Below are 12794 nucleotides of genomic sequence, written 5' to 3'. Positions count from 1 at the left end.
ATATGATTATTATTAATTAGAATATTAATTTAAACAACTAATTTTAATTAACATTAACATTAACATTATTTTTATTTGAATTAATAATAATAATAATAATAATAAGGATAATAATAATAATAATAATGATAATAATAACAACAACAACAACAACAGCAAAAAAAAAAATAAAAAAAAAAATAAAAATAATGAAAATAAAAATAATGAAAATAATAATAATAATAATAATAATAATAATGATAATAATAATAATAATAATAGTATTGAAAATAATAATAATAATGAAATAATAATAATAATAATAATAATAATAATAATAATAATAATAATAATAATAATAATAATAATAATAATAATGAAAATAATAATAATAATAATAATATATTAATATAATATAATATATAATATAATAATAATATTATTATTATAACTATTATTAGTACTATTACTATAATTAGAACTATTACTAATATTAGCACTATTACTATAATTAGTATTATTACTATAATTAGCACTATTACTATTTTTAGTACTATTACCATCATTATGATCATTAATGTTACTACAATTACAATTATGATCGTGATTATTATTATTATTATTATCATTATTATTATTATTATTATGATTAATGGAGTGGGAGTGGGATGGGAGTGGGGGTGGGGGTGGGGCGGAGTGTACGTGGCGGCCATGGTAGTAGGTATTAGAAAAGAGTGGTAATAGGGACGAGAGAGCGAGTGCAAGAGAAAACTGAGGGAGAAAATGTAGGAAAGAAATGTGGCGGGGGGTGGATGCTGGGTAAGGAGTATTTCCATTAAAAAATTTATCTAAGACACTAACACTCTACGGTCATCTTAACCCTTAATTTGATAAAGTTTTTTGGTATAATATTCTGGTAACTTACATGTTTTGGGTTGAAGACATTTTGGATTGTGCAGGGCATTTTGAGTTAAATGCAGCAGTGTGTTTTTTACGTATACGAAAATGCTGAATGTAAACCGCAAATAGGTGCATGTAATGAGAGGATTGATACATGTAATGTTTTCTTAGCTATATAATAACATCACAAGATAAATAAGATTACACATTCACTGCTAAAATCAAAACCTTACGCCCACATCAGCAATGACAAAAGCATCAGCAATTTTCACCAACAAACAAAATGACGACAAATTGGTAACCAAAAATAAAAAAAAAATACAATAAAAGCAGAATACCACAATTACAATAGCAGCGTCAAAACATACTAATCACCAAATCCATAACACACCACTCCACACATTATGTGATGCATTAATTCATTCGTTCCAGTGAGAATGCATAAGTCAACACACAAATATAAGAATAAGCAACAAGCACAAGCATATAATTAGTAGCCACAACAATAATTAAACCAAACATGCTTACACTAACACTTATATTAAAAACCAGAATGACCACAATAAACAATAACAATCATCACCATCATCAACGGGCACAATAATAATTAGCATGACAACAATATATATGGGACAAAAAAAGAATTATAACTATAAATATAAAAAGCACACTACCACTATCATCATTAACATGCACAACAATAACAATGACAAAATTTAAAAAACAAAACAAAACCATCACTTCCATCATCAACATGCACAAGAATAAAATGAAAAATAACAAGTAGAATAACGCCCACTACAAACAAACAAAAAAAGTACAACCATAAATACAAAGCCACACCATTATTACAATCAACATACACAACAATAATAATGACAAACATAATGACTAACAAACATAACACAAACAAAATAATAAATATAACTATAAATACATACCACAGACAAACATAACCACCACAATAACAAAACACAACAATGACAATAATCACTATTGTTATACTACCACAACAACAACAAACACAACCATAAGAAATTATAACAAAAACAGTAATAAACATACACCATAAGCCCATAACATTATCTGCCATAACAAAACAAAACAAAAACAAACAAAAAAACAGAAACCACCACCCTCAAACCATGCTATCACCACCACATGATTACCACTATGCCAATACCATAATCATGTAGCAATAAGAAAATCGGCAATTACAACACCAATCAATAAAGAAATAATAAGAACATATTAACAATAAAAACAATAGCAACAAAATAAGCAACCATAATCATCAACAAACATAATAACAACAGTAATAATAAATATAATAACTGATTAACTATCACCATGACAATCAATATATATAAGGACAACAAAGAGCTATACCACTATATTCACTGCTGCCACACGATGGCTGCCATCGCCATCATTGACATAGCTATAATTGCCACACTATCACCAACACCACACCACCACAACGTAGGTATTATTGCCACACTATCATCAACACCACACCACCACAACGTAGCTATTATTGCCATATTATCACCAACACCACACCACCACACAACCACTGCTATCACTATCGTCGCCACTAATAGTACAACATCACTATCCCCAACACATGAATATCATCACCACAACCTCTATATACCACAATATCACCATAATCACCAATACTATAATTAGCATTTCTCATGTGTTGTTTGATATATGCATGTGTAGCTTGCACATATGTGAGTTCAATTTTGAGTGTATATAGCTGTGTGTGAATCTATTCAATAGTGTGTACATGATAAGATTTTATGATTACCTTATAAATTCTACCTCTTCTCTTGATAGACTTTCAATAATTTGGCAATTTTCCTACTAAAGTCATTTTCTACAATTTAAATTTTTTAACATACTATAGAGAAAACTAAAGTATTAAAATCACTGAAAACAATTTTAGTATACCTGTTTATTAGACAACCTATGAAGTTATTCCTTGTTAAAATGAACTCTTTTACGTAACATCCTTGCTTGTAGGCTTCACCCTTGCTACCGAGATCATTTAATATGTTTTAATCTATAAAAGAAAAACAGAAGAATAAATCATTAGAAACAATTAAAAAATTACCTCTCAATCAGCCGTGTTTCATGAATCATCATCCCTTGCTATTAATAATGAAGTCAACCTCTGCTGTTAATCAACACGCTGAACAACTCAAGAGTCATGCTTAGTGAGATTATCTGATATATTTTAACATATAAAAGAGAAATGAATACTATTGTAAATTCAATGATTACCACTCAATCAGCCTTCTTTTTATGAGTCATCCTGCAATTTTTGAGAACATTCTTACTTGACATTCACATTTAGAGGTAGAGACCTTTTTACTTGAGAAACTAATTTGACGAAGTCCATCTCTGATTTTGGCAGCCACTGAAGTATTGGATAAACTTTATTGAAAATGACACTTGTTAAGATTACATCTGTATTTGGTGAGATCAGTACTACTGTTGATAAGCTAATCATGGACAATTTTACCAAATGAAATCATTTATTACATGGTGAAGAAAGCCAATACAAAAAAAAACACCAATAGAATTATGGTTACCTCCCAAAGCCTCAATCAGCCTTGACTAATGAGATCATCCCCCGCATGTTATGTAACTTTTTCTCTTGATAGCCTTGCTAAAATAATTGCTGATATTGATACTTGACACTAAAGTACTTGACAATTTCACTTGATGAAGTCAATTACTGCATAATAACATATTAGATAGCAAATTAAATAATAAAAATACTGTCATAAGTTCTACAATGACCTCCCAGTCAGCTTGAGTGATGAAGTCTTTCTTTGTTGTCAACATTAACAACTTGGCGTCGTTGGTTGTTTGCCAGTTGTCACCCTCCAAGAAATGCTAAAATAATTGCTGAGACAATCTCACCTGGTGAAGTCAACTACTGCACAATAACATATTAGATAGCAAATTAAATAATAAAACCACTATCACAAGTTTTACAATTACCTCTCAGTCACTTGTTAATATTAATAACTTGGCATCGTCGGTTGATTGCCAGTTGTCACCCCCAAAAAAATAGTAATACAAAAATTAAAATCATTAACACAAACCATTAGTCAGCTTGAGTGATGAAGTCTTTCCTTGTTGTCAATATTAACAACTTGGCATCGTTGGTTGATTACCAGTTGTCACCCCCAAAGAAAAAGTAATACAAAAATTAAAATCAGTAATGCAAACCATTTAGAATTACAAAATATAAATGAGAATCAAAGAGAGTAAAAAGTTAGCATAAAAACACACCATTACCACATCTCTAGTATTCTAATCTCAAGTCTACAAAAAATCTTTGACATCAACAACACCGAAAAGATCCATAACCATTTCTACTAATTTCACTTTACAACCTTCATAAATCAGTATTACCACTGTCATCTACGGCACCAATACCACAACTATCAAATAAACATCAACATTTCCAATGATAAGAATAACATATAAGACAATATTTAGAAACAAGAAAACCACTATTTCCACCATGGCCATTATTATCTCTGTCATTCTGAAATTAAGAAAACAAACAACCATAGACCCAAACTACTAATGATACTATTTATCACCATTAACAAAACAAAAACAATAATATCTTTACCAAAATAGAAACATCACCATCAACGACAATCACCTAATATCTTGTAAACCATTAACATCACCATAGAATTAGCAAAACCAAAAAGACTACACATCTACCACTAAGATCATCACCAATACCAGTAAATCGATAAAAGCAACAATAGTATCATTAGCAACAATCACCACTACTAACACTGGCATCATTACAATAACAATAAAAATAATCACAACATAAGTCCATTAATATAGTGTAAAAAAGTAATAGTTGTCTAAAATAGCAACATTTGTTAAACCAAAAAATCTACATGTTCACAACTTAAATCATCACCAATATGACTAAATCAGAATAATAATATCACCACTAACAAATCATCATCTGAATACAACACCTCAACCACCATTACATGAATATTAACGAGACAACATCAGCAATAACACAGAAGAGAAATTAAGAATTATAAAACAATCACAATACCACAAAATGAATAGAATAAACAAAAATAATAATTAACACACCATCATTATCAATTTTTACCACCACCACCAACACCATAAAGTAACACTAATATCATCAAATGTAAAAACATCATAAAAAATGACTACATCAACATAACCAAGGACTACATTTTAATTACTCAAACCAATACAACCACTAACACATCGACAAGAACAACAACATCATCATCAAGTCATCAATAACCACCACATTTAAGCACCACCATAATCAAAGCAATAATAAACATAATGTTAACAGAATTAACCACCAATGCAAAGATAACTACTATTATTATTAATATATAAACATAAAACAATAAACATCACCACAAACACTAAAATAATAGGAACAAAAAACTACCATCACCACAACCACTATCAAGTTACCAACATTAGAATTCGAAAAACAAAATTCACCAATAACCACTACTACTGACATTACTATCAACAACAATAACATCACCACTAACAAGTCACCAGTTTGAATACAACACCTCAACCAACATTACATGAATATCAATGAAACAACATCAGCAATAACACATAAGAGAAATTAAGAATGACAAAATTATCACAATACCACAAAATGATTAGAATAAACACACAAAAAACATAATTAACACACCATCATCATCATTTTTCACTGCCACTACCAACACATCATCAAAAAAGGAATCACCAAAAAAGGAAACATCTAACTATATAAATTACTACATCCTCAACGACTACATCAAAATAACCAACGAATACATTTTAATTAATCAAACCATCATCACCACCACTAACACATCTACAAGAATAATAACATCATCATCAAGTCATCAACAACCACCACCATTTGTGCACCACCATCATTAGAGCAACAATAAACATAATGATAACAGAATCAAACACTAGTGCAAACATAACCACTATTATCATTAATATAAAAGCAAATAACAATAAACATCACCACAAACACTAAAATAATAGGAACAAACAAATGTTGTCATCACAACCACTATAAAGTTACCAATATTAGAATTCGAAAAACAAAATTCACCAACAACCAGTACTATTGACACCACTATCAATAACAATAACATCACCACTAACAGGTCACCAGTCTGAATACAACACCTCAACCATCATTACATGAGAATATCAACGAAGCAACATTAGTAATGACACAGAAGAGAAATAAAGAATGACAAAACTATCACAATACCACAAAATTAATAGAATAAACACACAAAAAATATAACTAACACACCGTCATCATCATTTTTCAACACCACTACCAACACTGTAAGGTAACACTAATATCATTAAATACAAAAACATCATCAAAAGAGGAATCACCTAACTATATAAATTACTACATCCCCAACGACTACATCAACATAACCAAGGACTATATTTTAATTACTCAAACCATCACCATCACTATAACACATCAACAAGAACAACAACATCATCATCAAGTCATCAACAACTACCACCATTTAAGCACCACCATCATCAGAGCAATAATAAACACAATAACAGAATCAACCACCAATGCAAAGATAACTACTATTTATCATCAATATATAAGCAAATAATAGTAAACATTACCACAAACACTAATATAATATAAATAAACAATTATCGTCACCACAACTACTATAAAGTTACCAACATCGAAATTCAAAATAAATATCACCAACAACCACTACTACGGACACCACTATCAACAACTTAAACATAAAAAAGAAGAGCCACAAGCACAATATTAAAATTATTTGGCTCACGCATGCACATGACAACATGAAAAAATATTTTGCACACTTATTTTACACACAGAAGGACAATAGGCTCATGCACATGTATAAAAGCGTCATGCAATAAAAATGTACACCTATTCTTTACATGGCTTGCGAATGAGTAAACTTGAATACTCACAAATAGATCGTCATACAGAGAACTTGCACACTCAATTATAAGCTAATGCACACATGAATTAGCAAGTGAATTAACTTAAGCATTTGCATGTATGCAAGCATGATCTAACACAAGAATGAATATATAGGTGTTTGTCAGCAAACATGCACTGTTAATCTTGCATTCACTAATGCTGAGGCATGAAAGGAAAGACACACATACATACAGAGAAACTTGCACGCTCAATCATAAGCTAATGAACACATGAACTAGCAAGTGGATTAATTTAAGCATTTGCATATATGCAAGCATGATCTTACACAAAAATGAATATGGGTGTCTGTCTACAAACATGCACAGTTAATCTTGCATTCGCTCATGCTAAGGCATGAAAGAAAAGGCAAGCATACATATATGCTCATGCATTAATGATTATGCACAAAGAAACAATATTGCACGTGCATACACAAACTAACAGCTACCAAATTGAAAATCTACCAAGGATAAACTCATGCATACTCATCCATTTACGATTGTGCACAAAGAAACAATATTGCATGTGCACTACCATATTCAAGATCTACTGAGAATAAACTCATGCACAGGTGAGCAATCTCATGAATTCAACTGTGAATTTTGCAAGAATATGTGCATGCATGCAAGAAATCACACGTGAGTACTTCTTAAGCTAAAATATAGGCTCATGCATCTTAAGAGCAACCTTTCCTAAGAGATTATCAATGGAAATAGTTTAGACTCTAGAGGGTAGAAAAATATTACTTTTGATAATAAGAAGGGAAGAGGTGAAGAGTAATCTCATATTCCCATACTCATATACAAGTAATATAATTGAAAAATGTGGTCCAATCAAAAAGGTTTGGTACAAATTTTAAAATGTAAAGACAAATAGCATATTCGATCCAATTAAAGACTAAGATGAAGATACTTTAGATATTGGACTAATTATACATATAATAGGAGCATCATCTAGTAAAAAAGGACTGATTAGTGGTTCTTTTAGATAACTGTTGGCTTAAATTAGACCAAAAATAAGATACTTACAAGAAATATTGATAATGCAAATCTCGTAGAACGGATAGATGGGCTAGATAGAATACTAGAACAACAAAACTTTGCAAGTAAAATTGTAATTTCAAATAACATACAGCTAATATGATAAGAAAAAACAGTAGGGCATAAGGATGTAGGTTTGACTTTTAGATGCTAAATTAGATGGTTAGAAATTAACATATAATGTATTAGATATCAACATCAAAAGAATTTATTTATGCTACCGTAAAATATCCAAACCATTTGATAGATGGCTAGGATATAGTAAGATAGCAATGGAGATAAGATTGCATAAATAATCCATGATTACAATTAAAACTGAAGAAGTTGGATCATCTAGAGATTATAAATGATCAACATGGATTAGATTTAGCAATTAGCACCACCACCATGTGAGGACCAAAAGAGATCACGAAATAAAACCAGAGGATATGGCAAAATAATGACAAAAAATATTCAGACATTTATCAAAATATGGAAAAGCTATTTCCTACGAGAAGAATGGTACTTGTCATGCCAATATCAAACCAAAAACAAAAATTCAGATTCTCCTAAGATGGCAAAAAGAAGAGTTGAAACAAGTCGACACAAATACACAAATATGACGCCGGAGAGAGAGAGAGAGAGAGAGAGAGAGAGGCATACCGCATACTATAGACAAAAGTCTTGAACCAGAACTCACCCAATCAGCCTTTGTTTCTAAGAAGAAAGAACTAGGGAAGCACAAAAACCTTTAGATCTCGTCAATCTGAAGAACATTATTAAAAAAAATGCATAAATAGTTAAAATATTTGATTCACCTAGCCAGTGGATATCTAAACAGTATTATACTAAACAAGCCAAGCACAGATACCTTCTCTATGTATTCTATTTTGATCATAATTCAATGCTAATCAGAATATACCACAGGAAATAGCATATTCAACTAACAAGCTATGATGTAGAACCAAAAAATACACAAAAAACTTCTGGATCAAGGTGGTATATGAATCTGTGATGAAAGCACTATCCATTACTGAATACAGGCAGACAATATTTTTTTGTTCTATCTTAATTAACCAAATGTTCGTTTTGAGTAAGGAAATATTGCAACATTCTTTTTCTTTGGTCAAAATGTGCATTGCAGTGGAATGGATTCCATTAATATATGCAGGAACTAATTTTTCAGATAGGAGTTCCTATTTTTGCACCGAAAAGTGATCAAAGGAATTATTTAATTTATTTTCACTAAAAGTGATACAGAACAACATGATAATTGCAGCTTTAAGCTCGCAATTAGGAAAGTAATCCTTATTCACAACAAGTAAAAGTCACTTCATATATGCATCACAATAAAAGCTATTACCCAACTCTTTATAATAATTTTCATCAACTAGCTAGAAAGAGCTAGTCTCTGTTCCTAAAATTTAAATTCTTATTAAGACTTAAAGATACAGAAGAAACAAAGAGAATGCAATGATCTTGACACCTCTTAACATGATACCTGTCCTTTCCAAAGCCTAACTTGTCTGTATACGCTCAGATTTGCAGATCTATTAGTTAATAGAGAAATGCATCTGGGGGGTATAATGAAACAGGACCTGATTGTCTTTTACACTGCAAAATGACATCATTTTAAGCCAGTAGTTCTTAATTTAGTATAAAATCATACTAAGAGCAAAAGGAGATATTTCAAGGAAATCTACCTGCCCATTGCAGAGGTAACCTTCTTAAGGCTTTGGTAAAATTGGTCCTCAGGTAGAAGTCAGCCACAGTAATACGTGCCTAGTAGGGACAAACAAATCAACCATAGTTAGAAGACCAAAAAACTATGAAGTAATCTAGTAGAGAAATGAACGGCATCTACAGTTCTTCCACATCTGATGCAGTGAATGACTGCTGACGTGTGACTTTTTTTTCCCTGATTGTCACTAAAAAACTACATCAGTGATGAGTTATAGAAGAAACTACAATGAATACCATTAAGATAGATAGTTCCTTGATACATATACAGAAAGTAATTTGTCAGACTCATAGGGGTTCTTATTTGCACCAGCAATACTAGCCTAGAGAGGGACGATCAGATCAACACCAATGCTATTATAAGACCATGAAACTTTATAAAGTAACCTAGTATAGAAATGAATGAATATTTCTTTCATCTCTTCCACATTTTCAGTAAAGAACAGCAGAAAAAACTATATCAGTTATAAGTTATAGAAGAATACCAAATTGAAAGTGAGAGCCAATCCAATCATGCCAACAGCTTAGAATTCTGAGTGTTATCAGAAGGATTAGGAAAGCAGGGAGTTATAATGGAGTAGAGCTTTAAATTTTCTTAAATCTGCAACAAAAGGTAATGATGCTGCACAGGGAATTATCAAATACATCCTAGTTTGCCTTAATTAGAGCTTGATATTACAAAGTATTCCTTATATAGATCATCAAATATAGCAGTTGTACGTTGCAGATTTATATGGGCAATTATCTAATTAACTTTGAGGTTAAAATAACGAGGAAATGAAACAATGATACAAACCTTTTGAAACCCAATTCACGAATACAGAAATCATAAAGTGCGGGGGCAATCTTAACCCTAATCAAACCGAGACGGCAAGACAGAGAGAGGCTTCAGGAATAAGGGTATCCTCGTCGATCTCTTCATTGTTGCAATTAAGAATCTTGGAGTGCAGACTTTGTAGGTGAAAAGGAAATGAAAAAGGATTGGGGAAATAGCAGAGAGAGCCATAATAGAATAACAAATTGGAATGGACAACGAACACAAGAAATTCCAAATTTAAATCGTAAACATCAATTAAATCTAAGAAGATTAAACGAAACCCTAAGACCAATTAAATGATCAAGAATTACAAAGGTTGAGAAGCCATCTTTACCCAAATCACAAGAAATAGGGAGAAAAGATAAATAACGAAGAAACGTAGAATAAATTCTAATTTCAAATCTAAACCAATTAAGGCCAAGACTAAGAGAGAGAGAGAGAGGGTGAGGAATGCCAGAATCCTTCTCATCCTCCTCAACCACCACACCACCACCACCATTCGAACCGCCGTCTTCCATCTATGATGATAATCTCGCGGAGATGGGGAGAGAGATTTGATTGAGGAACAGATGAAAGGAAGAAACAGAGAGAGAAATTTGCATGAGGAATAGACAAAAGGGAGGAAGAAGAAGAAGAAGAAAGAAATTTGAACTGGGGAACAGACGAAAGGAAAGGAGAATAAAGAAATTTGAACCGAGGAAGAGGAGAGGGCCTATTTATCGGCTCTCGACTGGAGCTAATAAAAGATCGGGAAATTCAAAATACGGAGTAGAGCCGTTAGAAAATATTAGGGAAAAGAGGAAAATTGTGTATAACGTATACCCCTAATTAATTGATGAGTTTTCAATTTAAATACCATAATAGCTAGAATATCCTTCTTCTTCTTCTTTTTTGAACTGTATATTATTAAAATAGCTGGCAAACCGTTTTAAGCAATTTATCTACGGACAAACGGTCATTTTAAATATCATTTTAATTTTTAATAGTGACTAATTAGATTTAATGATATTTTGAAGAATGGTATGACAATTGTTTAAATTTTTCTGAAGTTGTAATTATATTAAAGTTTGATTATTGTTTTACTTTGCAGAACTAATCAAATTCAATTATACAGCACCAGAACTATTATGTAATTTTTTTTTATTTTTCATTGATAATTATGTAAAGAAAATAAAAAAAAAATACTAGGCGAATTTTGCAACATAAAAGATCGTTTCGATTTTTAATGCTTCGATTAACTAACGGAATAAAAAGAAATATTTTATTATATTCAAGAATAAGAAATTAAATACTTCTCATCTTGGCATACTAGTGATTTCATTCTAGCATACTTGAGATAGTATTACCATCTTAAAAATAACCAATACATTAAGATCAGAAGCTTGTCAATTAGTAAGAAGAAGAGAACTCTGATTGCTCGTATGATACATATCTTGTGATAATCAACTCTGACAACAGTGGACAAGAAATATTTAAAAATAAATATAGATAACTTGGCACAGTAAAATATAGTACTTATATTACAAGTTGAGATGAGTTATTCGACCTCATTTTGCTTTGAGTTTAGAGAGTCTAGAGACTCTCTCTGAACTGAACTGATTTAGAGACTCGGATATTAACTAGTTCAGCAACTGAATATTTTTTTTATTTTGCACATCTAATCAAGTTTGCTCTTCAAAATAATTAAAACTAAAAACTAAAACTAACTAATCGAGTTCAAGGCTTAATTTAGAATATCAATCTGATCAATAGTTTCACTTTCACCCTAGGTCGCTGGCACTGCATCTCTAGCTTCCTCACTCTCTGTGCTTCAGTCCAAAGTACGATGAAAAGAGAATTAGAATCCTTCAAAAGTAAAACTTCATGAAACCTGAAGATTCATCCTCCTCAGCTTGAAGACCTCCATCCTGTGGAAGTAAATCTGGTGCTCCATACCACTTCCTCAACTTAGGCCCACCTATATACATGAACTACCCATATTTCACTCAGTAAGCAAATATATATAAACATGAAATGCAAACTTTCTAATACAAAAAGGTCCATGATCAGACAAAATCATTATCTGTGAGCAAGAATGTGTGCTTTGCTTGAACAGATTCTAGCATACATTTAACAGGAAATAAACTCCTAAAAGATGAAAATTACCTGCATTCAAATCATTCCATAGTCAAACGGCTTCGATCTAGAAGACATCAATATCCAGAATTTGTATATGGAAAAGAATGAAACTAATGGGGCTGAAATTCCCAACCACAACAAGGAGATC

General features: G+C 31.3%; 1 long non-coding RNA gene across 3 annotated transcripts; it reads right to left on the bottom strand.

Moving 5' to 3' along the window:
- Positions 1-2872: 2872 nt before the first annotated feature.
- On the bottom strand, positions 2873-11229 carry LOC140777922 (uncharacterized). Of its 3 annotated transcripts, XR_012107119.1 has the most exons (4): positions 9675-11229; positions 9473-9585; positions 3172-8737; positions 2874-3079 (listed from the first exon to the last, which is right to left on the bottom strand). It is a non-coding gene; the product is annotated as an uncharacterized lncRNA (long non-coding RNA). The 3 variants fall into 3 exon arrangements; XR_012107118.1 differs by having other exon boundaries at positions 2873-8737; positions 9675-11227; XR_012107117.1 differs by lacking the exons at positions 2874-3079; positions 3172-8737 and having other exon boundaries at positions 9187-9585.
- Positions 11230-12794: the final 1565 nt, after the last annotated feature.

Source organism: Typha angustifolia, chromosome 15 (assembly GCF_048772165.1).
Source record: "Typha angustifolia cultivar Huaian chromosome 15, ASM4877216v1, whole genome shotgun sequence".
Classification (NCBI taxonomy): Eukaryota; Viridiplantae; Streptophyta; class Magnoliopsida; order Poales; family Typhaceae; genus Typha; species Typha angustifolia.
This window is presented reverse-complemented; position numbering and strand designations above follow the sequence as displayed.